We start from the raw sequence: 27352 nt of genomic DNA, 5'->3' as shown, positions 1-27352 counted from the left end.
AATCAAATTAGAAATTAGATTGACCCAAGTCCTAGTTGAACTAGGACTAGTTTTTCCTTGCATTGGCTTATCCAATAAACCAATTGAACTTGATCCAATCAAGCTCAAACTAAATCTAATTAAATCATATTTAATTAGACTTAATCTCAGCCCATTGGCTTAATCAAATTAAGCCAATTAGCAATCAAATTGCTAATCGATCCTCCTGCAATACTTGCACTGGGTTAAATGTCAATCGTATTGATCATTTAACTCTAGAACGATTCTTAATCGTTGATCAACCATCTGATTGGATCATGAACTCTAATGTGTGTGACCTCATAGGTCCGAACCTAAGTTGGTAGTATAGAAATAAATTTCTATACCAATCGAAGTGACCATCTAGCAATGGTACCCGACGATCGGATAGGTCGAATGTGTAGAACAACATCCTTAGAACCCATGCGGATATAGTTTTCATATAATTCATCCCCTTGACCAAAATGATCATAGGACACCCCAGAGTTCAACTGTCAACTCTGATCAGGTTGTCCACATTGTATTTCAAAATATCAAATCCATCAGATGGATTACCCTGGCCAAGGTTTTGCTAAATTGAAATACAGCGACTCATTCTTCTCCAACTCTTGGAGTGGTCAATCCCATCTTGATCACACTCTGACTTCGCAAGTACTTGACTGTGCCCAGAAGCCTTCCGTCCATGAATTAAAAATTCAGTTAGTCCAGTACCAAAGCACAGTGAGTTGCTTGCAAGTCACTGAGGCGATCTCAGGTCTAAGGGACACTTATATCTATATCCCATCAAAGACATTCTCGACAGCAGAATGCTCTGGAGTTGGTCACGTTCAATGATGATGTACCCTTACATCTCATCTGTATGTCATACCAGTGTCTCCACACTCTTTGGTTAAGAGGACAACCAACCCATATGGCCTACAGTGACCTATGCTCGATAGAAGTTGTCGTCCTTATTAACAGCCTATCATTTGGTCGTGAACAGTTTTAAGGACTAATCGATAAATCCTCTCTTTATCGAATCTAAATAGTCCTAAGGACTTCATCATAACAACGGAGTTCATTAGAAGATGAAAGTTTATGATGAAAATGCCAAATTTATTTTATTTATTAACAAATCAATTACAATACTTGGTTGCTCAACCGTCAACAGCTTGACGATTGACTTTTTGGGACACATTTTCCAACAACTCCCACTTGTCCTAAAGCCACTCGACACAGTATCTAATACCCATCTTCGACTTGTGGTTGTCGAACTCCTTTATCGCCAGGGCTTTAGTGAAGGGGTCGGCTAGGTTCTCCTTTCCGTCGATCTTCTGAAGGTCGACGTCACTTCGATCCATGATTTCTCGGACCAGGTGGAAGCGGTGCAAGATGTGCTTCATCCACTGATGTGCTTTGGGTTCCTTCACCTGAGCTATGGCACCAGTGCTGTCGCAGTGGAGCAGGACTGGACCATCGAGGGAGGGTGCTACTCCGAGCTCAGTGATGGATTTTCTTAGCTACATAGCTTCTTTCGCGGCATCCGATGCTGCGATGTACTCCACTTCACAAACAGAGTCTGCCACAGTATGCTGCTTGGAACTCTTCCAGCAGATGGCTCCACCATTCAGAGTAAAGATATAACCCGACACGCTCCTGCTATCATCATGGTCAGATTGGAAGCTGGAGTTTGTGAACCCCACAAGTTTCAGATCTGACTCGCCATAAACCAACCATTGGTCCTTAGTATTTCTCAAATACTTAAGGATGGCTTTAACCGCTTTCCAGTGATTTTCTCCAGGATCAGATTGGTATCTACTCACTACTCCTAGTGAGTATGCCACATCTGGTCTTGTACATGTCATGGCGTACATGATAGATCCCACGGCTGAAGCATATGGGACTCTACTCATATGCTCTCTCTCTTCAGGAGTTGTCGGACAATCCTTCTTAGAGAGAGAAATTCCATGGCCTATCGGTAGATAGACCTTCTTGGAATTCTCCATGCTGAACCTCTTCAGCACAGTGTCTATGTACATGGACTGGGATAACCCAAGCATCCTTTTAGATCAATCCCTATAGATCTTCATCCCTAGGATGTAGGATGCTTCACCCAAGTCCTTCATGGAGAACTGTGATGACAACCAAACTTTTATTCCCTGTAGTGTGGGAATGTCATTCCCGATTAAGAAAATGTCATCCACGTACAAGATAAGGAATACTATAACTGGACCATTTGCCCATTTATAGATGCAGGGCTCTTCTCCATTCTTAATGAAGCCATACGTTTTGATCACCTTATCAAAATGCATGTTCCAACTCTGAGAAGCTTGCTTCAATCCATAAATGGATCTCTGAAGCTTGCACACCTTGGACTCATCTGTGGATGTAAACCCCTCAGGTTGTATCATATACACCTCTTCGGTCAGCTCTCCATTCAGGAAGGCTATCTTTACATCCATCTGCCAGATCTCATAATCCAGATGGACAGCTATTGCAAGCATTATCCGAATGTATTTGAGCATTGCCACAGAGAAAAATGTCTCATCATAGTCAATACCATAACGTTGACAATACCCTTTGGCTACCAGACGGGCTTTATAGGTCTCCACCTTTCCATCTGCGCCCCTCTTCCTTTTGAAGACCCATTTACACCCAATGGGTTTAACTCCTTCAGGTGGGTCAACCAATGTCCATACATCGTTGACCTTCATGGACTCCATTTCGAATTTCATGGCTTCAAGCTATTTCTCGGAATCAGGTCTCTGCATTGCATCCATATAGATGATCGGATCCTCATTATTCTCATCAAGTTCGATGGGATCACTGTCTCGGACTAAGAAACCATAGTATCTGTCTGGCTGATGCGGTACTCTACCGGATCGCCTTAATGGTGCAGGTATATTGGGCTCCGGATCTGATCTAATCATATCCGACTCAGGTTCAGCTATTGGTGTCGGTCCTTCTACCTGTTGAACTTCATCAAGTTCAACCTTAGAGGCAATGGTTCCTTCACCAAGGAACTTCTTTTCTAAAAAGATTGCCTTAAAGCTGACGAACACCTTTTGTTCATCAGCATGGTAGAAAAAATATCCTTTTGTCTCTTTGGGGTACCTTATGAATGAGCATTTGTCAGACCTAGGTCCAAGTTTGTCTGTGACTAATCATTTGACATAGGCCGAGCACCCCCAGACCCTAAGGTGTGAAAGTGCTGGCTTACGTCTCATCCATATCTCATATGGAGTCTTAATTACAGACTTACTTGGAACCTTATTTAACAGATAACAGGCCGATTCGAGTGCATATCCCCAGACGGATATCGGCAAGCTAGCAAAACCCATCATGGATCGGACCATGTCTAACAGAGTCCGATTCCTCCTTTCAAACACACCATTATGCTGTGGTGTTCCTGGAGGAGTCCATTGGGAGAGAATCTCATTCTCCTAGATATGTGAGAAACTCACTAGAAAGGTATTCTCCTCCTCAATCAGATCGAAGAGTTTTAATACTCTTCCCAGTTTATTTTTCTACTTCACTTCGGAATCATTTGAACATTTCAAATGAATCTGACTTATGTTTCATCAGATAGACATATCCATATCGGGATAGGTCATCCGTGAAAGTTATGAAGTAGAAATATCCACCTCTAGCACTGGTGCTCATGGGCCCGCATACATCAGTATGTACTAGGCCCAAGAGCTCAGTAGCTCTCTCACCTTTTTCAGTAAAAGGTGACTTGGTCATTTTACCAAGAAGACAGGACTCACAAGTTGGAAGTGATTCACAATCACTGACTTCGAGGATTCCCTCTTGAGTCAACCTGTTTATTCTGTTCTTGTTTATATGACCTAGCCTACAGTGCCATAAGTAGATATCTGACACACTATCTAATCTAGGGTGCTTGCCAGTAGAATAGACTCTTATCAGGCTTGATCCTTTTGGTCTGGCTCTGCACTGATGTCCCAGCCTGAACTTGCACCTTCTTCACTTTCTTCTTCTTGTTCTTCTTCCCTTTCTTAAAAGGTCGAGAACTAGAAGATGAACCTCCCACTAAGTTCACCAACTCCTTGTGAAGTTGGTGATCCTTCTCAAAGTTCTGAAGCAATCCCAGTAACCCGTGGTAGTTTACTTCAGGCTTTGTCATTCTATAATGAGTGAGGAATGGGAGATAAGACTTGGACAGTGAGTTCAGTATTGCATCTTTCCCAAGCTGCTCATGCAAGGGAAAGCCAAGCTTGCTCAATCATTCCATCAGCTCGATCATGTACAATACATGATCAGTGACAGAGGCACCATCCTGCATTTTGGCATTGAAGATGGCACAACTAGTCTTGTGCCTCTCTACGTCATCGGGTGTGCCAAAGGCATCCTCCAACACTTGAAGCATGTCTTTTGGCTGAGCCATCTTGAATCTGCAACTGAACTCGTCGCTCATGGCAGCCAGCATGATACAGCGCACCATGGTCCGATAATTGAGCCACTTCTGGTAAGTGTCTCTGATGTTCCACGTGCATTGGCAGCTGGCTCCTCAGGTGCAGGATCCATTATCACATATAGGATCCGTTCATGCTCCAGGACTATCTTCAACTTTCGGTACCAGCTACCGAAATTGGGTCCCACCAACTTATCATTGTCCAACAATGATCGGAGCGATAGGGAAGTGGCCATATTTGCACAAAGGAGAACCATAACCTAATTAGTAATTGATTCATTAAACCTAAAGATTTGGACTTTAATCAAAAAGTTTCTCCCACCATTTTATTCGAATTGGTAGCCTCTACCTCCAACTCGAAGAATTATCCTAATTCCTTAGCGGATAATAGAATCCACTTAGACTGCACACAAGCCCAACTTTGGTTGGTCAACCCATGTACATCTAAGGGTAGGTTCATAACCAATTGTTTCTCTAAATAATTTCTAGTAATTTTAATTTTTGCCCCAGAAACCTAATCAGTAGGCTTTGGCCTCCACTGTAAGGATCCGGTTAGGTCCAACCATTAACATGATCATACTTGGTGTATCTAACCAACGAATGATTAAGCCCAACTTTGATTGGCTCACCTAACCACCATTAGAGAGAGACTTCCAAGTCATCATATGACGAGTGATAATTTCATTAGTCAACAAGCACCAGGCCTTTGGGTCTGCAATGATTATTGAGTTAATGGGCTCATTATCAAACACCTTAATGGGAGGCTATGACTCAGTTATCTCCATAACTTTATCATTTTAAGGACCTAATAATTTTAGAGGATTTAAATAATATAGAGGATGAGGTCAGATGAACCAGCTTATCATGATCCTCCCACTGGCTTCACCAAGTCAGCTTAAGGGAGACCATTAAAAAGGGCTGGTCTAGGAGCACCTAAATCAGTCACACTGATTTACCTAGCTGACATGGGTCAGCTCGAATAGTCAAGTGATCCGATCAAAACATAATTTCACCAAGAGGCCAAGTAAGTTCGATCAGTGGGAGGGTCTGCCAAAGCTTGCCTTAGACACCATCAGAAATGGTCAGGTAAGCGGGCTCCCAATTAAAAACCACCGGTCTGGTTTACCTTAGATACCAATTGGTTTAATTAGTTTCGATTAGATCAACCTAACAGTTCGTGCTAGATCGCTTAGCCAAGAATCAAGTCCATTTGGTTCTCGTTAAAGACATGGACTTGACCAACTATAACTATTGTAATTGATCTAGAGAATCCTTGACCTAATCTAAGACAATAATTGATTAGATTTTGTCAATTCTCTAATTAAGTCCATCTTCAATCTAACCATAGGTCTAACCCAATTAATGGACCTAATTCCCACTAACCCATTAACCCAATGTGTTATGATTTGTGTCTTAGGTTCTTCAATTCACAATCCTAGAACCTAATCAAACAACTTCTTAATTCTTAATTAAATTTTGGACTGAGGGTTGGGTTTGACTTTTCAAAAAATAATTTTCATATATGTAAAATAATTTTATAATATGATTCTACCAACCATATTGCATGTTTGATTCATAATCAAGATACAAGTGAAATAAACATGAAACTACTTTAGATCTAATCTAAACAGGTTCATGTAATTGAAATAATTTCAACTTTAAATAATTTCTTTGCACAAAAATTATTAACAAAAAGATTTTATTTCAGATTTAAATATTTTTTAAATCTAATAAATCATAAATTTAATCTAGATCATATCTAACAAATTTATGATTAAAGCTAGATCTACACAAACTAGGACAACCTTTGCACTGTAAGGGGTAAACCTTACAGCAGGACAACCTTGCAGTTTGTGATTGATCTAAAATTTTAATTTCAGATTTAATAATCAGATTATAAATTAGATTTAATCTAAAAAATAATCTAAGAATGTATAAATAATTATGTAATAAAGAACCTGGCTCTGATACCAATTGTAGGAACCAGATCTAGGGTTTCAGGGTTAGATCTTGAAACTTTTTCAAGATCATACAGCGGAAGACTAAAATAAATCAAAATTTATTTTCTAAAACTAGAGAATCCCTAGATCTAAAATGTTATTACATGATTATTATATAGTATTAAATTAAAAATTAAAATATATAAATATAGCATGAACTACATGTTGATCATATCAACATGTTTCTATACCACATCTAATGTATGTATTAAACAATAGATCAGATCTATTACCTTGCAAGTTAGACGCTCTAACCTCACTGATCCGGGCTTAAGGATGATGTTGCAAGCCGCACACGCATCTGGCCTCTAGGAGTCATCCACACGAGCTCACGAATCTCGATCAGAAGTCCTGCTTCAGGAAATCAGCACAGTATGCTAGTACTGCGCTGATCCTTCTTTGATGGTTGATCAGGTGCCTCCTTCTTTTTGATTTAGACTCTTTCAAAGATGAAAAGTAGAAGGAGGAGTTTCAGATCTGAGACGCTCTTAGAAAACTCAAGATGGAGGGAGGAAAGATATGAAAACAAAAACCCTAGAAGAAGACCCTCTTCTTCTTCACGTTTTTCTCTCTAGACATCCAAACTTGTGTCTTTTATATCTCCACAACCCAAAGGTTTTTCTCTCTAATTTTTGCATGGCACAAAGGTCTCTCAAAACTCTGACTTCTCCTAAAATTTTACAAGAAAACTCATCTTATATAGAGAGATATGATAGAGTCCTTGTCTAGGTCAAACACCTAGTCAAGGCTTATCCAAACATGGCAAGTTAAGGGGCGCCCAACTCTTGAGCACCTCCTCCATATTTTTATATATAGATCACCAGAAAAGGGTGCACAATGTAAACTCTAAAAGTCATAAAAATTCCAAAAAAAATTTGGATAAATTCAGTACAAAATTGAAAGAGTTTTGGATTTCTAAAACTCATAGAATTCGAAATCCAAACTTATTCCTTTTAGATTTGATCCAAACCACCTTCCATGTAAGAAAGAAGAGAGGAGACCTTTTGTGAATGTGGGAGAGATCTGAGAGAGAGCTTTTGTCACACAAAATAAGTGGAGATTGATGTTGAATAAGAGAGAGGGCGAGGAGAAGGCTTATGTGGCGCAAGGTGGAATCCTAGTCTTACTAGGATTCTGTCTTATGACTTGTTTTAATTTGGTTTCCCAAACCAAATCAAATCAAAATTAGATCAACCCAATTAAAATAGGTCTTAACCCAATTAAAAACCTAATTTAATCAGATTAAATTAGATTTAAATCTGATTTAATTTTTTAATCAAATTAGAAATTAGATTGACCCAAGTCCTAGTTGAACTAGGACTAGTTTTTCCTTGCACTTGGCTTATCCAATAAACCAATTGAACTTGATCCAATCAAGCCCAAACTAAATCTAATTAAATCATATTTAATTAAACTTAATCTCAGCCCATTGACTTAATTAAATTAAGCTAATTAGCAATCGAATTGCTAATCGATCCTCCTGCAATACTTGCACTGGGTTAAATGTCAATCGTATTGATCATTTAACTCTAGAACGATTCTTAATCGTTGATCAACCATCCGATCGGATCATGAACTCTAATGTGTGTGACCTCATAGGTCCGAACCTAAGCCGGTAGCATAGGAATAAATTCTTATACCAATCGAAGTGACCATCTAACAATGGTACCCGAGACCGGATAGGTCGAATGTGTAGAACAACATCCTTAGAACCCATGCGGATATAGTTTTCATATAATTCATCCCCTTAACCAAAATGATTATAGGACACCCCAGAGTTCAACTGTCAACTCTGATCAGGTTGTCCACATTGTATTTCAAAATATCAAATCCATCTGATGGATTAACCTGGCCAAGGTTTTGCTAAATTGAAATACAGCGACTCATTCTTCTCCAACTCTTGGAGTGGTCAATCCCATCTTGATCACACTCTGACTTCGCAAGTACTTGACTGTGCCCAGAAGCCTTCCATCCCTGAATTAGAAATTCAGTTAGTCCAGTACCAAAGCACAGTGAGTTGCTTGCAAGTCACTGAGGCGATCTCAGGTCTAAGGGACACTTATACCTATATCCCATCAAAGACATTTTCGACAGCAGAATGCTCTAGAGTTGGTCACGTTCAATGATGATGTACCCTTACATCTCACCTGTATGCCATACCAGTATCTCCACACTCTTTGGTTAAGAGGACAACCAACCCATATGGCCTACAGTGACCTATGCTCGATAGAAGCTGTCGTCCTTATTAACAGCCTATCATTTGGTCGTGAACAGTTTTAAGGACTAATCGATAAATCCTCTCTTTATCGAATCTAAATAGTCTTAAGGACTTCATCATAACAACGGAGTTCATTAGAAGATGAAAGCTTATGATGAAAATACTAAATATATTTTATTTATTAACAAATCAATTACAATACTTGGTTGCTCAACCGTCAACAGCTTGATGATTGGCTTTTTGGGATATATTTTTCAACAAGAAGCGTGTCGGGTAATATCTTTACTCTGAATGGTGGAGCCATCTACTGGAAGAGTTCCAAGTAGCATACTGTGGCAGACTCTATTTGTGAGGTGAAGTACATCGCAGCATCGGATGCCGTGAAAGAAGCTGTGTGGCTGAAAAAATTCATCACCGAGCTCGAAATAGCACCCTCTCTCAATGGTCTGGTCCTACTCTACTGCGACAGCACTGGTGCAATAGCTCAGGTGAAGGAATCCAAAGCACACCAGTGGATGAAGTATATTTTGCACCGCTTTCATCTGGTCTGAGAGATCCTGGATCGAGGTGACGTCGACCTTCAGAAGATCGACGAAAAGGAGAACCTGGCCGACCCCTTCACTAAAGCCCTGGCGATAAAGGAGTTTGACAACCACAAATCAAATATGGGTATTAGATACTGTGCCGAGTAGCTTTAGGACAAGTGGGTGTTGTTGGAAAATATATCCCAAAGTCAATCGTCAACTTGCTGATGGTTGAGTAACCTTGTATTGTAATTGATTTGTTAATAAATAAAATATATTTTTATTATTTTCATCACAAATTTTTATCTTTTAATAAATTTCATTATTGTGATGAAGTTCTTAGGACTATTTAGGTTCGATAAAGAGAAGATTTATCGATTAGTCCTTAAAACTGTTCACGACCAAATGATGGGCTGTTAATAAGGACGACAGCTTCTATCGAGCATAGGTCGCTGTAGGCCATATGGGTTGGTTGTCTTCTTAATCAAGAAGTGTGGAGACACTGGTATGGTATACAGGTGAGATGTAAGGGTACATCATCATTGAACATGACCAACTCCAGAGCATTCTGCTGTCGAGAATGTCTCTGATGGGATATAGGTATAAGTGTCCCCTTAGACCTGAGATCGTCTCAGTGATTTGCAAGTAACTCACTGTGCTTTGGTACTGGACTAACTAAATTTTTAATTCAATGACAGAAGGCTTCTGGGCATAGTCAAGTACTTGCAAAGTCAGAGTGTGATCGAGATGGGATTGACCACTCCAAGAGTTGAAGAAAAATGAGTCACTGTATTTCAATTTAGCAAAACCTTGGCCAGGATAATCCATCAGATGGATTTGATATTTTGAAATACAATGTGGACAACCTGATCAGAGTTGATAGTTGAACTCTGAGGTGTCCTATGATCATTTTGGTCAAGGGGATGAATTATATGAAAACTATATCCGCATGGGTTCTAAGGATGTTGTTCTACATATTCGACCTATCCGATCGTCGGGTACCATTACTAGATGATCACTTCGATTGGTACAGAAATTTATTTCTATGCTACCAGCTTAGGTTTAGACCTATGAGATCACACATATTAGAGTTCATGATCCGATCGATGATTGATCAACGATTAAGAATCATTCTAGGGTTAAATGATCAATACGATTGATATTTAATCTAATGCAAGTGTTGCAGGAGGATCGATTAGCAATTCGATTACTAATTGACTTAATTTGATTAAGTTAATGGGATAAGATTTAGTCTAATTGAATATAATTTAATTAAATTTGGTTTGGACTTGATTTATTGGATAAGTCAAGTGCAAGAAAAAAACTAGTCCTAGTTCAATTAGGACTTGGGTCAACCTAATTTCTAATTTGATTAAAAATTTAAATCAAATTTAAATCTAATTTAATCTGATTAAATTAGATTTTTAATTAAGTTAAGAACTATTTTAATTGGGTTGATCTAATTTTGGTTTGAGAAATCAAATTAAAACAAGTCATAAGATAGAATCTTAGTAAGACTAGGATTCCACCTTGCGCCACATAAGCCCCCCCCCCATGCCCTCTCTCTTATTCCATACCAATCCCCTCTTATTTTGTGCGACAAAAGCCCTCTCCCAGGTCTTTCTCATATCCAAAAAGTTTTCTCTCTTCTTTCATACATGGAAAGTGGTTGTGGATCAAATCAAAGTAGGAATAAGTTTGGATTTCAAATTTTATGAGATAGAGTTTTAGAAATCCAAAACTCTTTCCTTTTTGCATCGAATTTATCCAGATTTTTTCCGAGATTTTCATGGCTTTTAGGGAATATATTGTGCATCCTTTTCAGGTGGTCCATGCATAAAAATAAGGAGGAGGCACCCAAGAGTTGGGCACCCCTTATCTTGCCATGTTTGGATAAGCCTTGACTAGGTATTTGACCTAGAAAAGGACTCTATAATATCTCTCCCTATAAAACGAGTTTCTTCATGAAATTTTTGAAGAACATAGAGATTTGAGAGACCTTTGGGGCATCTAAAAATCAGAGAGAAAGACCTTTGGGTCATGGAGATATAATAGACACAAGATAGGATGTCTAAGAGAGAGTAAAGAGAAGAAGAAGAGGGTCTTCTTCTAGGGTTGTTAGTTTCATCTCTTTTCTTTCTCCATCTTGAGTTTTCTGAGAGCATCTTAGATCTGAAACTCCTACTTTTCATCTTTAGAAGAGTCCAAATCAAGAAGAAGGAGGCACCTGATCAACCATCGAAGAAGGATCAGCGCAGTACTAGCATATTGTGCTGATTTCCTGAAGCAGAACTTTTGGTTGAGATTCGTGGGCTCGTGTGGATGACTCCTAGAGACCGGATGCATGTGCGGTTTGCAACATCATCCTCAAGCCCAGATCAGCAAGGTTAGAACGTCTAACTTGCAAGGTAATAGATCTGATCTATTGTTTAATACATACATTAGATGTAGTATAGAAACATGTTGATATGATCAACATGTAGTTCATGCTCTATATATTTTAATTTCTGATTTAATGCCATGTAATAAATTTTAATTTATTTTAAAAAATAAATTTTAAAAAATAAATTTTAAAAAATAAATTTTAGAATCTTAGATCTAGAGATTCTCTGATTTTAAAAAATAAATTTTAATTTATTTTAGTCTTCCACTGCTTGATCTTGAAAAGTTTCAAGATCTAACCCTGAAATCTTAGATCTGGTTCCTACAAAAATGTCACACAATTAAAGAGAATAAAATAAGTGTGTGCAAGGTCTTATAGATAATGTCAAACATTATCTATATGGTATCCAATTCAAATCATATTTGAAGCTTCCATAAAAATTAGATTTTTATCCATATTTGGATATGAGATAGGGAGGGTGGAGTACTCTTTTTTGTAAAGAAATCTCATGCAAAAAATATTTGTGCATGAAGAATAATGGCATCCAAAGTGGGTTGGCGCAAGGGAGAAGAGTCAAATGTTATATGGACTCTTAATTTTCTTATTTGACTCTAAATCAAATCACATCTGATTTAGCCCAAATAAATAGATAAAACTCTATCTAATTAGATCTATAAATATTTAATCAAATTTTAATCAAATTAAAAATTGATTGAATCAAAGTTCTGATCAAATTAGGGATAATTCTCTCTTAGCGATTAGGTCATCTCATAACCTAATTGGGTCAAATCTTATTGAATCTAATTCAATTAGATTTTATCTAATCTTTTTTACTCAATCAAATTAAGCTAATTAATAATTTAATTACTAATTAATCTTCTATTAATTCATTAATACTTGGTGAATAAATTTATTGCAACTTTTGTATAAGGTTAATCATCAATCTAATCGATGATTAAACCCTTGAACGATTCTCAATCGTTGATCAGCCACATGATCAGTCAGTAACTTCTTTTGAGTGTGACCCCATAAGTTCGAACCTAAGTTAGTAGTATATGAATAAATTTTTGAACCAATCGATGTAACCATTTAGCAATAAAATCCGACGTCTGGATCGGTAGAATGATGGCAAAGCAACATTTAAGAACCTACTAGCGTATGATTACTGTATAATTCATCCATTTGATCCTAATGCTCAAGGATGACCTATGATTTAACTGTCAACCTAGATAAGTTATCCACATTGTATTTCAATCTTTCAAATCTATCACATAAATTATCCGAGCTCAGATTTTGCTAAATTGAAATACATTGATACATTAACTCCTACTAATTTGGAGGGCTCAATCCCATCTTGACTCACGAACCAACTTGACAAGTATTTGACTGCATCCAAAAATTTTTCATCATTGAATTATAAATTCAGATAGTCCGACATCAAAGTTCAGTGAGTTACTTGTAAGTCACCGTGGTGATCTCAGATTGGAGGGACACTTATACCCATAATCTTCGCAAGCTACTCTTGACAGCAGAGCGTGCACTGTTGGTCATGTTTAGTGATGATATACTCCTATATCTCCCTGCATGCCATACTAGTATCTCCATACCATTTGGTTATGAGGACAATCAACGCATATGGTACACAACGACCTACACTTGATATTGTCATTGTCTTAGTAATGATGTATTGTTTGGTCGCAAACTAGTTTACGGACTACGTGATAAATTTTTTTTTATCGATCAAAGTAGTCTTAAGAACTTTTACAGGAGTTCGTTAGAAGATATAACTTTATGATAAAAAAAATCAAATAATTTTTTTTATTGATCAATTCATATACATTTGTAATTAGCACAATCATCAACAATTGGCTTTAGGATATATTTTTTAATAATATCATTATGAATAATATTACAATAATGTGAGGATAATTAAGAAATGGTATCTATATTTTGTCACAGTCTATGAGTGTAATGTACACTCTAAATAAACATCCTAAGTTAAATAATATCATGGATGCCTACCTTTGACATTGTAGGCTCGATCATATTAACAAGAATAGGATAAACAGGTTAGCACAAGAGGGTATCCTCAATATTAATGATTATGAATCATTGCTGATCTATGAGTCTTGTCTTCTTGAGAAGATAATTAAGTCATCTTTTTCTAAAAAAGATGAACGATCCAATGATATTTTGGGTCTAATACATAGTGATGTATGTGGACCTATGAGCATTAGTACCAGAGGAGGGTATAGCTATTTCATTACATTCACAGACGATCTATCTAGGTATGGATATATCTACTTAATGAAACACAAGTTTGAATCATTTGAAATGTTCAAACGATTTCATAATGAAGTAGAGAAACAAACTAAAAAAGGTATTAAAATTTTTTGGTCTGACCTAGGGGGTGAATACCTTTTCAATGAATTTCTGATATATCTAGGAGAGAATGAGATTCTCTCATAATGGACCCCTACAGGGACATCACAGCATAATGGTATCTTGAAAAAGAGGAATCAAATTTTGTTGGACATGGTTCGATCCATGATGGGGTTTGCAAGTCTGTCGATCTCCTTTGGGGATATACACTTAGGACAGCCTATTTTGTGCTCAATAATGTTTCAAGTAAGTCGGTTAGTAAAACACTATATGAGATATGGTCAGGACGTAGGCTGAACCTCACTTATCTAAAGGTCTGAGGATGTCCGACTTATGTCTAACGATTACAAACCGATATGCTCGGACCTAAATCCTATAAGTGTTATTTTATAGGGTATCCCAAAAAAATGAGGTGATATTACTTCTACCTTCCTATTGAATAAAAGGTTTTTGTCAGCAATAAGGCATACTTTTTAAAAAAGGAGTTCCTTACTGAAGAAATAAGTGCCTCTAAAGTTGAGCTTGATGAAGTTCGACAGGTAAAAGAATCAACATCAGTGATTGAATCTGAATCGAATTTGATTAGATCAAATTTGGAGCTCAATATAGGATCATCTTTAAGGCGATCTGATAAAGTACCACATTAGCTAGACAGATACTTAGGTTTCTTGATCTGGGATGGGGATCCTATTAAGCTCGATGAGAACAATAAGGATTCAGTCACCTACATGGATGCGATGTAGAGGTCCGACTCTAAGAAATGGCTTGAAGCCATGAAATTCGAAATGGAGTCCATGAAGATCAATGATGTATGGACAGTAGTTGATCCACCTAAAGGGATTAAACTTATAGGGTGTAAGTGGATCTTCAAAAGAAAAAGGAGTGTAGACAGGAAGGTGGAGACCTATAAAGCCCATCTGGTTGACAAGAGGTATTGTCAGCATTATGGTATTGACTATTGTTGGGTGTAAAACCCCTCCAGCCGAAGTTCGTGTCAGGAGTGACCCCTCGAGGATTCTACCGACGTCCGACCTACGGCTGCAAGAAGGCTTCATCCGGACTCCTACGGGAGCCGGACTTCATCTCCGACTCCAACTGCAAGAAGGCTTCGTCCGAACTCCTACGGGAGCCGGACTTCATCTCGGACTTCAGCAGCAAGAAGACTTCATCTGGACTCCTACGGGAGCCAAACTTCATCTCCGACTCCAACTGCAAGAAGACTTCGTCCGGACTCCTAAGGGAGCCGGACTTTGTCCCCGACTTCGACTGCAGGAAGCCTTCGTCCGGACTCCTACGGGAGCCGGACTTCATCCCCGACTTCAGCAGTAAGAAGACTTCATCCGGACTCCTACGGGAGCCGGACTTCGTCTCTGACTCCAACTGCAAGAAGGCTTCATCCGGACTCCTACGGGAGCAGGACTTCGTCTCCGACTCCAACTGCAAGAAGACTTCGTCCAGACTCCTACGGGAGCCGGACTTCATCCCCGACTTCAGTAGTAGGAAGACTTCATCCAGACTCCTACGGGAGCCAGACTTCGTCTCTGACTCCAACTGCAAGAAAGCTTCGTCCGGACTCCTACAGGAGCCGGACTTCGTCCCCGACTCTGGCTGCAGGAAGCCTTCATTTGGACTCCTACGGAAATCGAATTTTGCCTACAGAGAGCCTCTGGCTGGGCTCCTACAGCAAATAGCCCTCGCCTATAGTACTAACGCTCAAGGCACCCGATGGTAAACGGCCCACCAGCAACATCCGGGCTCCTTTCAGAGGGATAGCCACCTCTCTCCGCCAGGCGCATCAACCGAGCTTCGACCGACAGGCCTGGACTCCTTGGCTGGCCACAGTAACGGCTGTGATTCTGCTCCACTTCCTGCAACAGATTTCATGCGGCTCCATCACTCCCTGACTGGCCGCAATAATGGCCACGATTCTGCTCCACCTCCTACGACGGATGCTGCACGGCTCCACCACTCCCTGGCGAGTCACGACAACAGATGCCACTCCACTCTCCGCAACTGATTCCACATGGCGAGCCATGGTGACGGCCATAACTAGCCATGACTCCACCCCATTACTCTTCATGATAAATTCCGCTTGACCCCGTGCGGCCCACTACTAGGTGGTTACAAATATCGCTATCAATCCGTTGCTCCCTCTGCCTATAAAAAGGGGACCCCAGATACGTTATTCTCTAATCTCTGATCTCTATCCCAAAACTCTGCTAAAATTTTTGTTCGAGCACTCCATTCTTGTTGAGGCAGAGAACTGACTTGAGCATCGGAGGGTCCTGCCGGAGCAACCCCACCTCCAGTTTAGATTTCTTTTGCAGGTCCCGGCAAGGACCGCGACTCCTCTGACTCCAGCTTCTCCGGTGCAGGCAGATTTCTGCACCAACAGGATTGGCGCTAGAAGGAGGGCCTGTGTCTTCGCAATACCCTTGTTCTTAAAGGAGCGCTCAACGGGATCGCCTCCAGTCATCTTTTCTGGCATCCTCTCCTCCTTCCCCCACTAGATCTTCGCCCGATGCCTTCCTGCGAAGCATCCACACGGCGACCCACGGCCTCCGCGACCAGATCTCAAGCTCCAACCTCGCCTCCAGTTTCCCAGGCCCCACATCCTTCGGCAACTGCCACCGGCATGGAGCGGTCGGACAATCGGCCTCCGACAGATTTCGCCAACACCATCTCGGAAGAATCCCGGTGGGGAGCGACTGGCGTATTGGTCGGACCTCCCAAGCGACAAAAGATCGAGGAATCCATAACTTTCATCGAAGAAGATGCTCAGGGAGTTCAATTTCCTCATAACGATGCAGTTGTAGTTTCCTTGAATATAGCTAATTACGACGTCTGCCGCATTCTTGTTGATAATGGAAGTTCGGCCGACATTTCATTCTGCGATGCCTTCTCAAGAATGTCCATCCTTGACGGCCATTTGGGGCCGATTAGCTCCCCTCTAGTAGGATTTACCGACGACGCTGTCCCGATGGAGGGAGTGATAACTTTGACTGTAGCTGCGGGTCGATATCCAAGACAATCCAGGGCTCTGGTGAATTTCCTGGTGGTGAAGGGCCGTCAGCCTACAACGCGATCCTCGACCGACCCGACCTCAACTTTCTTCGGGCCATCGTGTCAACCTACCATTTGAAGTTGAAATTCTCTACCAACCAGGGGATCGGAGAAGTCAGGGGAGACCAAGCCCTGGCCAGACACTGCTACAACATAGCCTTGCAAAGGAGTGACCAATTTGATCCCTGCCCAGTTGATGGGCTGGACGCCCGCGATGACCTCGCTGAGGAGAGGGGTGGCCCAATCGAAGATCTGGTCCCGATCCCTTTGAACGACGGAAATGCGGAGCATGTGGTGAAGATCGGCTCCAACTTGGGGGAAGAGGTGCGGATGCATCTCATCAATTTTCTATGAAAGAATGCAGATGTTTTCACTTGGGTTCCAGCAGACATGCCGGGGATTGACACGGAAGTCATGGAGCACCACCTGACCGTCGATCCCAAGCATCGATCGATGAAAGAGAAAATTCGAGGTCATGCACCAGAGAGGCAGAAAGCGATAGCCGAGGAAGTGGACAAACTCCTGAAAACCGGATTCATTAGAGAAGTCAATTATCCTGACTGAATTTCCAACATTGTGCTAGTCAAAAAGGCAAACGGCAAGTGGAGGATGTGCATAGACTTCAAAAAGTTGAATAAAGCCTGCCCAAAGGACAGCTACCCTCTGCCCAAAATTGATCAACTGGTGGATGCGACCTCGGGCCATGAGCTTCTCACCTTTATGAATGTATTCTCCAGCTATAATCAAATCAGGATGGCACCGGAAGATGAAGAAAAGACTGCTTTCATTACTAACCGTGGCCTTTACTGTTACAGGGTCATGCCTTTCGGCCTCAAAAATGCAGGCGCAACCTACCAACGGTTGGTGAACAAAATCTTCAAGAAGCAGATCGGCCGTAATACGGAAGTCTACGTGGACAACATGCTCGTAAAAAGCGAATCTTCCATGAACCACGTCGCTGACCTCGAGGAGACCTTTACTGCCCTCCGAAAATATAAGATGAAGCTGAACCCGACTAAATGTGCTTTCGGAGTGACCTCAAAAATGTTCCTGGGCTTCATGGTATCGGGGCACGAAATTGAAGCCAATCTGGAGAAAATTCGCGCCATCCAGGAGATGGCCGCCCCGAAGTCGATAAAGGAGGTTCAGCGACTTACAGGGAGGGTAGCAGCCCTGAATCGCTTCATGCGAGGTCGACCGAATGGTGCCTACCCTTCTTCCAAACCCTCAAGCGGCCGAAGAACTTCTGCTGGACCCCTGAGTGCCAACAGGCATTTGAAGAGCTGAAGAGCTACCTCGGCTCTCCTCCGTTGTTGGCTAAGCCCGAGCTTGGAGAGGAACTATTTTTATACCTGGCGGTCTCCCCCATGGCTCTCGCGGCAGTCCTTGTCAAGGAAGAAGAAAAACTCCAGCGGCCGATCTACTACGTCAGTCGCGCATTGAGAGACGTCGAAACCAGATATACTAAATTAGAGAAACTAACTTACGCCCTGTTGATTGTAGCCCGGAGGCTCCGACCCTACTTCCAAGGGCACACCGTAACGTTACTCACCGACCAGCCGATCAAGGCTATTTACACCGGGTAGATGCCTCCGGGAGGATGGCGAAATGGGCAATTGAGCTCACCAAATTCGACATCAACTGTCGACCCAGACCGACGATAAAAGCTCAGATATTGGTAGATTTTATAGTAGAGTGCACAATCTCGGAGGAGGCCGAATCGGAACAGGGTGAAATGGACGACCTCGAGCCCCGACCGAACTCCCCTAAAGAAGAAGCCGACCTCCCTGGTTGCTTTTGGGCCCTCTACGTGGACGGATCTTCCAACATGTTGGGCGCAGGTGCGGGCCTAATCTTGATCAGTCCAGAGGGGATCGTCGTGGAGTACGCTCTGCACTTTGAGTTCCCCAAATAAATAATGGAGCTGAATATGAAGCTCTGATAGCAGGGTTGAGGATCGCCAAAGAATTGGGAGTAGATCGGCTCCAAGTTCACAGTGACTCCCAATTGGTAGTGGGACAAGTCAACGAAAACTACGAAGCGTGGGAGGACAGCATGGCTAAGTATCTTGAAAAGGTAAAGGAGCTCGTCCCCGCCTTCGGTAGCTTCAACATCAGGCAGATTCCAAGGATGAAAAATACCAGGGCCGATCTTCTCTCCAAGCTGGCTACGCTGGCTCCGGCCGAATTGCCCAAGGGTGTTCTCTTTGAAGTTCTGAAGTGCCCAAGTTAGGAAGAATCGCAGCCCGTGATGAAAATTGATCATGAGCCCAATTGGATCGACCCACTAATGGCATATCTCAGGGACGGAGTTCTCCCTCACGATACAAAAGAAGCTCGAAAGCTCAAAAATCAAGCCTCCCGATACATCCTTTACGAGGATAAGTTGTACAAGAGATCATACTCTTTGCCCCTTCTAAAATGCCTCCGGCCTTCGGAAGCTGAATACACCTTGTGGGAGGTGCATGAAGGAATCTACGGAAGCCATCTGGGGGCCAGATCTTTATCCCACAAGTTGCTCCGCCAAGGATATTACTAGCCGACAATGCATCATGACTCGATTGAATACGTCAGAAAGTATGACCGATGTCAGAGATATGCCAACATCCAGAGACAACCCGCCATCGAGCTCACGTCCTTGAGTGCCCCATGGCCTTTTGCGCAATGGGGGATGGATATCTTTGGACCCTTTCCCATGGCGTCGGGACAGAGGAAGTTCCTCCTGGTAGCGATTGACTACTTCACCAAGTGGGTCGAAGCCGAACCACTGGCGAAAATCACAGAAGCTAAAGTGCAAGATTTCGTCTGGAAGTCAATCGTTTGCAGGTTTGCCCTGCCAAGGACCCTAATCACTGATAATGGGCGATAATTTGCGGGAGCGAGATTCATCGAGTTCTGTGAAGACCTAAACATCTCCCACAACTTCACATCAGTAGCCCACCCTCAGGCGAACGGCGAAGCTGAAGTGACCAACAGAACTCTGCTGTAAGGGATCAAGACAAGGCTCAAAAAGGCGAAGGAAACTTGGGCAAATGAACTTTATCATGTACTATGGGCGTACCGAACTAACCAAAGACTACCCACGGGGGAGACCCCCTTCGCTCTAGCCTTCGGAACAGAGGCTGTTATCCCAATTGAGCTTAAACTCCCATCGGCAGAGTCATGGCATTCAACGAGCATCACAATTCGTAAGGTCTCAAAGCCAACCTCGACTTACTGGAAGAAAAGCGAGAGGTAGCTCAAGTTTGGATGGCAGCCTACAGACAGAAAGTTGCCCGCTATTACAATTTCAGGGTCAAGAATAAAGTCTTTAGAGTAGGAGATCTAGTGCTCCGACGAGCCGCTGTCTCGCAACCTCAGGATCGAGGGAAGCTCGCCCCGAATTGGGAAGGCCCGTACGAAGTCAAAGAAGTAGTTCGGCCCGAAACTTATTACCTCAAGGAGCTCGGAGGAGCAGACCTCCTGCGACCATGGAGCTTGAAAAACTTACGAATGTATTACCGATAACTTTATTTTAAATAAAAGTTTTATATCTACATGTCTCCTCTCTTGGCACGAGCCTATATCGACAGGACAGTCAAAACAAACCGTGTCGAGAGCAGGAGGAGAACTTCGTCTCAGTCGAAGGCCCGATTCTCCTTAGACCGGATGGGGGGAGGGCCCTGCAATGCCCATATGTGCCCCCACAGCCATGTTAGGGATAGGAGGAGAACCTCGCCCTAACATGAGCAAAGTCGAAGGCCCAGTTCCTCTTAGACCGGATGGGGGGAGAGGCCAAACAGCACCCACATGCACCCCCACAGCCATGTTAGGGACAGGAGGAGAACCTCACCCTAACATGAGCAAAATCGAAGGCCCGGTTCCTCTTAGACCGGATGGGGGGAGAGACCAAACAGTGCCCACATGCACCCCCACAGCCATGTTAGGGACAGGAGAAGAACCTCGCCCTAACATGAGCAAAGTCGAAGGTCCGATTCCTCTTAGACCGGATGGGGGGAGAGGCCAAACAGCGCCCACATGCACCCCCACGGCCATGTAGGGACAGAAGGAGAACCTCGCCTTAACATGAGCAAAGTCGAAGGCCCAGTTCTTCTTAGACTGGATGGGAGGAGAGGCCCTACAACGCCCACATGTGCCCCCACAGCCATGTTAGGGATAGGAGGAGAACCTCACCCTAACATGAGCAAAGTCGAAGGCCCGATTATACTCAGACCGGATGGGGGGAGAGGCCCCACGGTGCCCATATGCGCCCCCATAGCCCTGTTAGCGATAAGAGGAGGACCTCATCCTAACCTGAGCTGAAATCGACTATGTCAGAAATAGGGAAAGAACCCCATCCTAACGCCAATCGAGATCTGATCGCTTAAGAGCAGATAGGAAGAAGGGGACCTTCCCAGTGGCCCCTTCACGCTCCCACGACCCCACCAAGAGCAGAGGGAAAACCCTCACTCAGAAAAAGAAAAGGAAAAAGGGGAGGGGAGTTAAGAAGGAAAGCGACGGACTGCATCAGCGACGGATGGGAAACAAATTACATCAAAGATGCAAGGAACATCATCTCAGCAAGAATCGGAGTTCTTATCAAAATCCCCGACCTTCACGAAAGCCCTCAATGCAAGCCCGAGATGGGATGACTTCCTCAGGGTGACGAGAAGCTCGGACCTTCGAGCTCGAGCTCTGAAAGAGGGCATCAAACCCAAGCAGCCCCAGGCAAATCTACGGCCATGGACGAAAGGGTGGGCCAATGGATGGCAATCGGGTACCTTCGAATGGCGTTGACTTCAAGCAAGGCAAAAATCGAAAGAAGCTCGGCAAGCAACAATCCAACACATGAGTAAAAGAGGTAGCGAAAAATTCTCTTCTCATGTTATTTATTAAACATGCATTACAGAGCCATTAAGGTTGAAGAAAAAGGATGACTGGAAAAGCGGGCCGACGCAACGACCAGCGACCTCCAGACGACCTCGAAAAAAAAAAAAAGAGAGAAAAAGAAAAAGAAGGGAATACAACAATAGCAATGGTAAGTGAAAGAAGTTCGGTAGGCAGCAACTCGATGCAAAGTGCGGACGAAGTAACAAAATCTCCTTCTCATTCTTGATTAACAAAGGTGTACGTTACAAGGCCCTGGGAGCCGAGAAAAAAAAATAAACATTACTACAAGGCCCAAAAGGAACACGTTGGAGACCACTTCAAGCTCCCAACTTCTCCTTTCGGTTCTGTTCATCTCGGCAGTATTTTCCAGTGCGTGTGATAAATTCTTCAGCTCTCACCTCCCACCTCATTCCGCTTCATCGTCGAAACCCCAGCCCTAGGGTGAAAAGGATGGGATAGAATTCAGGGGGCAGCGAAGGCAACGGCAGCACGACGACGATCTGCATCAAGAAGAACCGAGGTACCTCGGAGGCCGCAATGGCGTCGGAGGCATGTGTCACCACCGTGTGCTCCACGACAACCACCATCCTAGGTACTTCGGCAAGGTCGGCATGCGCTACTTCCACCATACCCGCAACAAGTTCTACTACCCCACCGTCGACGTCGACCACTTCTGGTCCCTCGGCCCCGACGACGTCAAGAATCTTGCCATAGCTTGTAACGTCAACTTTGCCCCCTTGACTGGTGCCACCCCGTTCAGCTACTCCAAAATTCTCGGGTGGAATGTGCTCACCGGTTGTCCCCATTATTAAATCCCTGTTGTTGAAGGAATTCTCCCTCGAGCCCCCTTTGAGGCGACGGAAATCCTCAGGGATAGTTTGACAGCCGGAGAACTCGCAGGCCACTATTTTTCTCCTCACACTCCTCTCGATCTGTGGCATCCTCTCGAGGTTAGCCGCTGGGGTGGGAGCCCCAGTGGGAGAACCCCTCGAAGAGGCTTGGAGGACTGAAGACGGTGGGGAGCCGGCGGGGATGGCGAAGACTGGTGCGAAGAGCACTCGGAGTCGAAAAGGGCACCGATGGAATGGCTGAGTGGCTAAACTCTCAGGCGGAAGAAAGGTGTCGACCCTTAGGCGAAGTGAAGCCCCTGGAGGAAAGGTGGGGGCTTAAATAAGCGACAGGACCTGGCGCAGTTATGGTGGTGGACATCCCTAATCCCACCAGCACCCGCCACGTGTCCCACTTACCATGACGTAGGGCTGGCTGCCGGCAGGATCATTATGGCGTGGCGCTTAGGATTACGCTCGGGTGAAAGTTTTGAAAGGACTCTTCGGATCGCCCTAATTGAAAAAAGGCTCCAGCACGCACGCATTAAATGCCAAGATTTCCAAGGGCGGTCATGTGCAGAATTCAAGGAAACGACTTTGATTATGAAAATTTTCTGTACTTCCTTCAATCGAAACTCGAACTCGAAAGTAGGGGGACTGGTGTTGGGTGTAAAATCCCCCAGCCAAAGTTCATGTCAGGAGTGACCCCTCAGGGATTCTACCGACGTCCAACCTACGGCTGCAAGAAGGCTTCGTCCGGACTCCTACGGGAGCCAGACTTCATCTCCGACTCCAACTGCAAGAAGGCTTCGTTCGGACTCCTATGGGAGCCGGACTTCATCCCCGACTTCAGCAGCAAGAAGACTTCGTCCGGACTCCTACGGGAGCCGGACTTCATCTCCGACTCCAACTGCAAGAAGACTTCGTCCGGACTCCTACAGGAGCCGGACTTCATCCCCGACTTCGACTGCAGGAAGCCTTCGTCCGGACTCCTACGGGAGCTGGACTTCATCCCCAACTTCAGCAGCAAGAAGACTTCATCCGGACTCCTATGGGAGCAGGACTTCATCTCTGACTCCAACTGCAAGAAGGCTTCGTCCGGACTCCTACGGGAGCCGGACTTCATCTCCGACTCCAACTGCAAGAAAACTTCGTTCGGACTCCTACGGGAGCCAGACTTCATCCCCGACTTCAGCAGTAGGAAGACTTCGTCCGGACTCCTACGGGAGCCAGACTTCATCTCCGACTCCAACTGCAAGAAGGCTTCATCCAGACTCCTACGGGAGCCGGACTTCATCCCCGACTCCGACTGCAGGAAGCCTTCATCCGGACTCCTGCGAAAATCGAATTTTGCCTACAAAGAGCCTTTGGCTGGGCTCCTACAGCAAATAGCCCTCGCCTATAGTACTAACGCTCAAGGCACCCAATGGTAAATGGCCCGCCAGCAACATCCGGGCTCCTTTCAGAGGGATAGCCACCTCTCTCCGCCAGGCGCATCAACCGAGCTTCGGCCGACAGGCCTGGACTCCCTGGCTGGCCACAGTAACGACCGCGATTCTGCTCCACTTCCTACAATAGATTCCGCACGGCTCCATCACTCCCTGACTGGCCGCAATAATGTCCACGATTCTGCTCCACCTCCTGTGATGGATGCTGCACGGCTCCACCACTCGCTGGCGAGTCGCGACAATGGACGCCACTCTGCTCTCCGCAACTGATTCCACGTGGCGAGCCATGGTGACGGCCACGACTAGCCACGACTCCACCCCATTACTCTTCATGATAAATTCCTCCTGGCCCCGTGCGGCCCACTACTAGGCGGTTACAAACGTCGCTATCAATCCGTTGCTCCCTCTGCCTATAAAAAGGAGACCCCAGATACGTTATTCTCTAATCTTTGATCTTTATCCCAAAACTCTGCTAAAATTTTCATTCGAGCACTCCATTCTTGTTGAGGTAGAGAACTGACTTGAGCGTCGGAGGGTCTTGCCGGAGAAACTCCACCTCCGGTTTAGACTTCTTTTGCAGGTCTCGACGGCGACCGCGACTCCTCTGACTCCAGCTTCTCCGGTGCAGGCAGATTTCTGCACCAACAACTATAATGAGATATTTTCTCTTGTGACAATACTCAAGTCCATTCGGATCATGCTTGTGATAGCAGCATATCTGAACTATAAAATCTGATAAATAGATGTGAAGACAGCTTTCCTAAGTAGAGAGCTGAATAAGAGGTGTATATGATACAATCTGAAGGGTTCACATCTATAGACGAGTCTAAGTGTGCAAGCTTCAGAGATCCATTTATGGATTGAAGTAGGCATCCAGGAGTTGGAATATACATTTTGATAAGATGATTAGAATGTTTGGCTTCTTTAAGAATGGAGAGGAACCCTGTATATATAAGTGGGCTAATGATTCCATGATTGTATTTTTTGTTTTGTATGTGGATGATATTCTCTTAATCGAAAATGATGTCCCTACATTACAGGAAATAAAAGTGTGGCTATCATCACAATTCTTCATGAAAGATCTGAGAGAAGCAGCCTACATCCTAGGGATGAAGATCTATAGGAATAGATCTAAGAGGTTGCTGAGGCTCCCCCAATCTACATACATAGATACCATGCTAAAATTGTTCAGCATGAAGAATTTTAAGAAAAGCTATCTTTCGATAGGCCATGAAATTTTTTTCTCAAAAAGAGATTGTCCGATAACCCCTCCATAGAGAGAGAGTGTATAGGTAGAATTTCAAATACTTTGACAATGGGTTCTATAATGTATGTCATGACATGTATGAGATCGAATGTGGCATACTTACTAGGAGTAGTGAGTAGATACCAATCAGATCTGGATGAGAACCATTGGAAGGTTGCAAAAATTATCCTTAAGTATTTGAAAAATACTAAGAACCAATGGCTCATTTATGGAGAATCTGACTTGAAACTCGTGGGATACGCTGATTTTAATTTTCAATCAGATCATGATGATAACAAAAGTACGTCGGGATACATCTTTACTCTACATAATAGAGCTATCTATTGAAATAATTTCAAGCAACACACTGTGGCCGACTTAGTATAGAGATGGAGAACATCGCAGCATCTGATACTGCAAAGAAAGTTGTGTGGCTAAGGAAGTTCATCATCGAGCTTGGAGTTGTACCCTTTATTGATGGTTCAGTTTTGCTTTACTGTGATAGTACTGGAGCCATTGCTTAGGCAAAAGAGCCGAAGGCACATTAGCGGATGAAGCATATTCTGCATTGCTACCATCTTGATCAAGAGATCGTGGATCAAGAGACATCGACCTTCAGAAGATCGATGAAAAGGAGAATTTGGCTGATCCATTCACTAAAGCTCTTGTGGTAAAGGAGTTCAAAGATCACGAAATAAAGATGGATATACGATACTATACCGATTGGCTTTATGCAAATGGGAGTTGTTAGAAAATATGTCCTAAAGTCAATAGTCAGCCTGTTGATAGTTGTGCTAATTGATGTAATTATATATAAATTAATTATTAATAAAATATTTATTTGATAATTTTTATCAAAAGCTTGTACATTTTCTATATCAAAATTTTGTGTTATGATGAAAGTCCTTAGGACTATTTTAAATCGATAAATATAGATTTATCATTTAATCCTTAAATGAGTTCGCAACCAAATGATATGCTATTACTAGGATGATAGATAAATCAAGTGTAGGTTATTATGTGCCATATAAGTTCGTTATCTTCTTAACCAAGGAGCGTAGAGATGCTGGTGTGGCATGCAAGTGAAATGTGGTGTATATTTCACTAAACGTAACCAACACCAGAGTACTCGACTGTCAAGAGTCATTTCGAAGGGATATGGGTATAAGTGTCCCTTCGACCTAAGATTTCACGGTGACTTGCAAGCAACTTATTGTGCTTTGGTGCCAGACTACCTGAATTTCTAATTTAAGATCGAAGGTTTCTAGACACAGTCAAGTACTTGTGAAGTCGGTGCATGAGTCAAGATGGAATTGACCACTCCAAAGGATTGGAGAGAATGCTTTGTGTTTCAATTTAGTAAGACCTTGGCCAGGGCAGTTCTTGTGAGGAGTCATAGAATTTATTAGGTTGAGACATATAATGGATGTACTATTAAGGGTTGATAGTTTAAACTCAAGTCATCCTTGCATCAAGGGTCAAAGAGATGGATTATATGGTAACCATATGCAAGTAGGTTCTTGAATGTTGCTTTGCATACATTTGACCTATCCGAACGTTGGGTATCATTGCTAGATGGTTACTCCGATTGGTATAAAAATCTATTTATACACTATCGACTTAGGTTCGAATCTATAGTATCACATACATTAGAAGTTTCTCTCCGATCAGATGGCTGATCTGAAGAGTCCCACTGGATTGGGATTCTGGTGAAGAGTCCCACTAGACGGAGACTCTGGTGAAGAATTCCACTAGACTGGGACTCTATCATTAATGAAGGATTAGTTAGTGATTAGATCATTAATTATCTCAATTTAATAGAGCATTAAAGTCTGAATCAAGTCTAATTGAATTAGATTCAATTAGGTTAGGTTCGATTAGGTTATGAGATGACTTAATCGGTAAGGAAGAATTGATCCTAATTTGATTAGGTCTATGGCTTAATTAATTTGCTAATTTAATCA

Source organism: Elaeis guineensis, chromosome 4, assembly GCF_000442705.2.
Source record: "Elaeis guineensis isolate ETL-2024a chromosome 4, EG11, whole genome shotgun sequence".
Classification (NCBI taxonomy): domain Eukaryota; kingdom Viridiplantae; phylum Streptophyta; class Magnoliopsida; order Arecales; family Arecaceae; genus Elaeis; species Elaeis guineensis.
Note: the sequence above shows the minus strand (reverse complement) of the source record.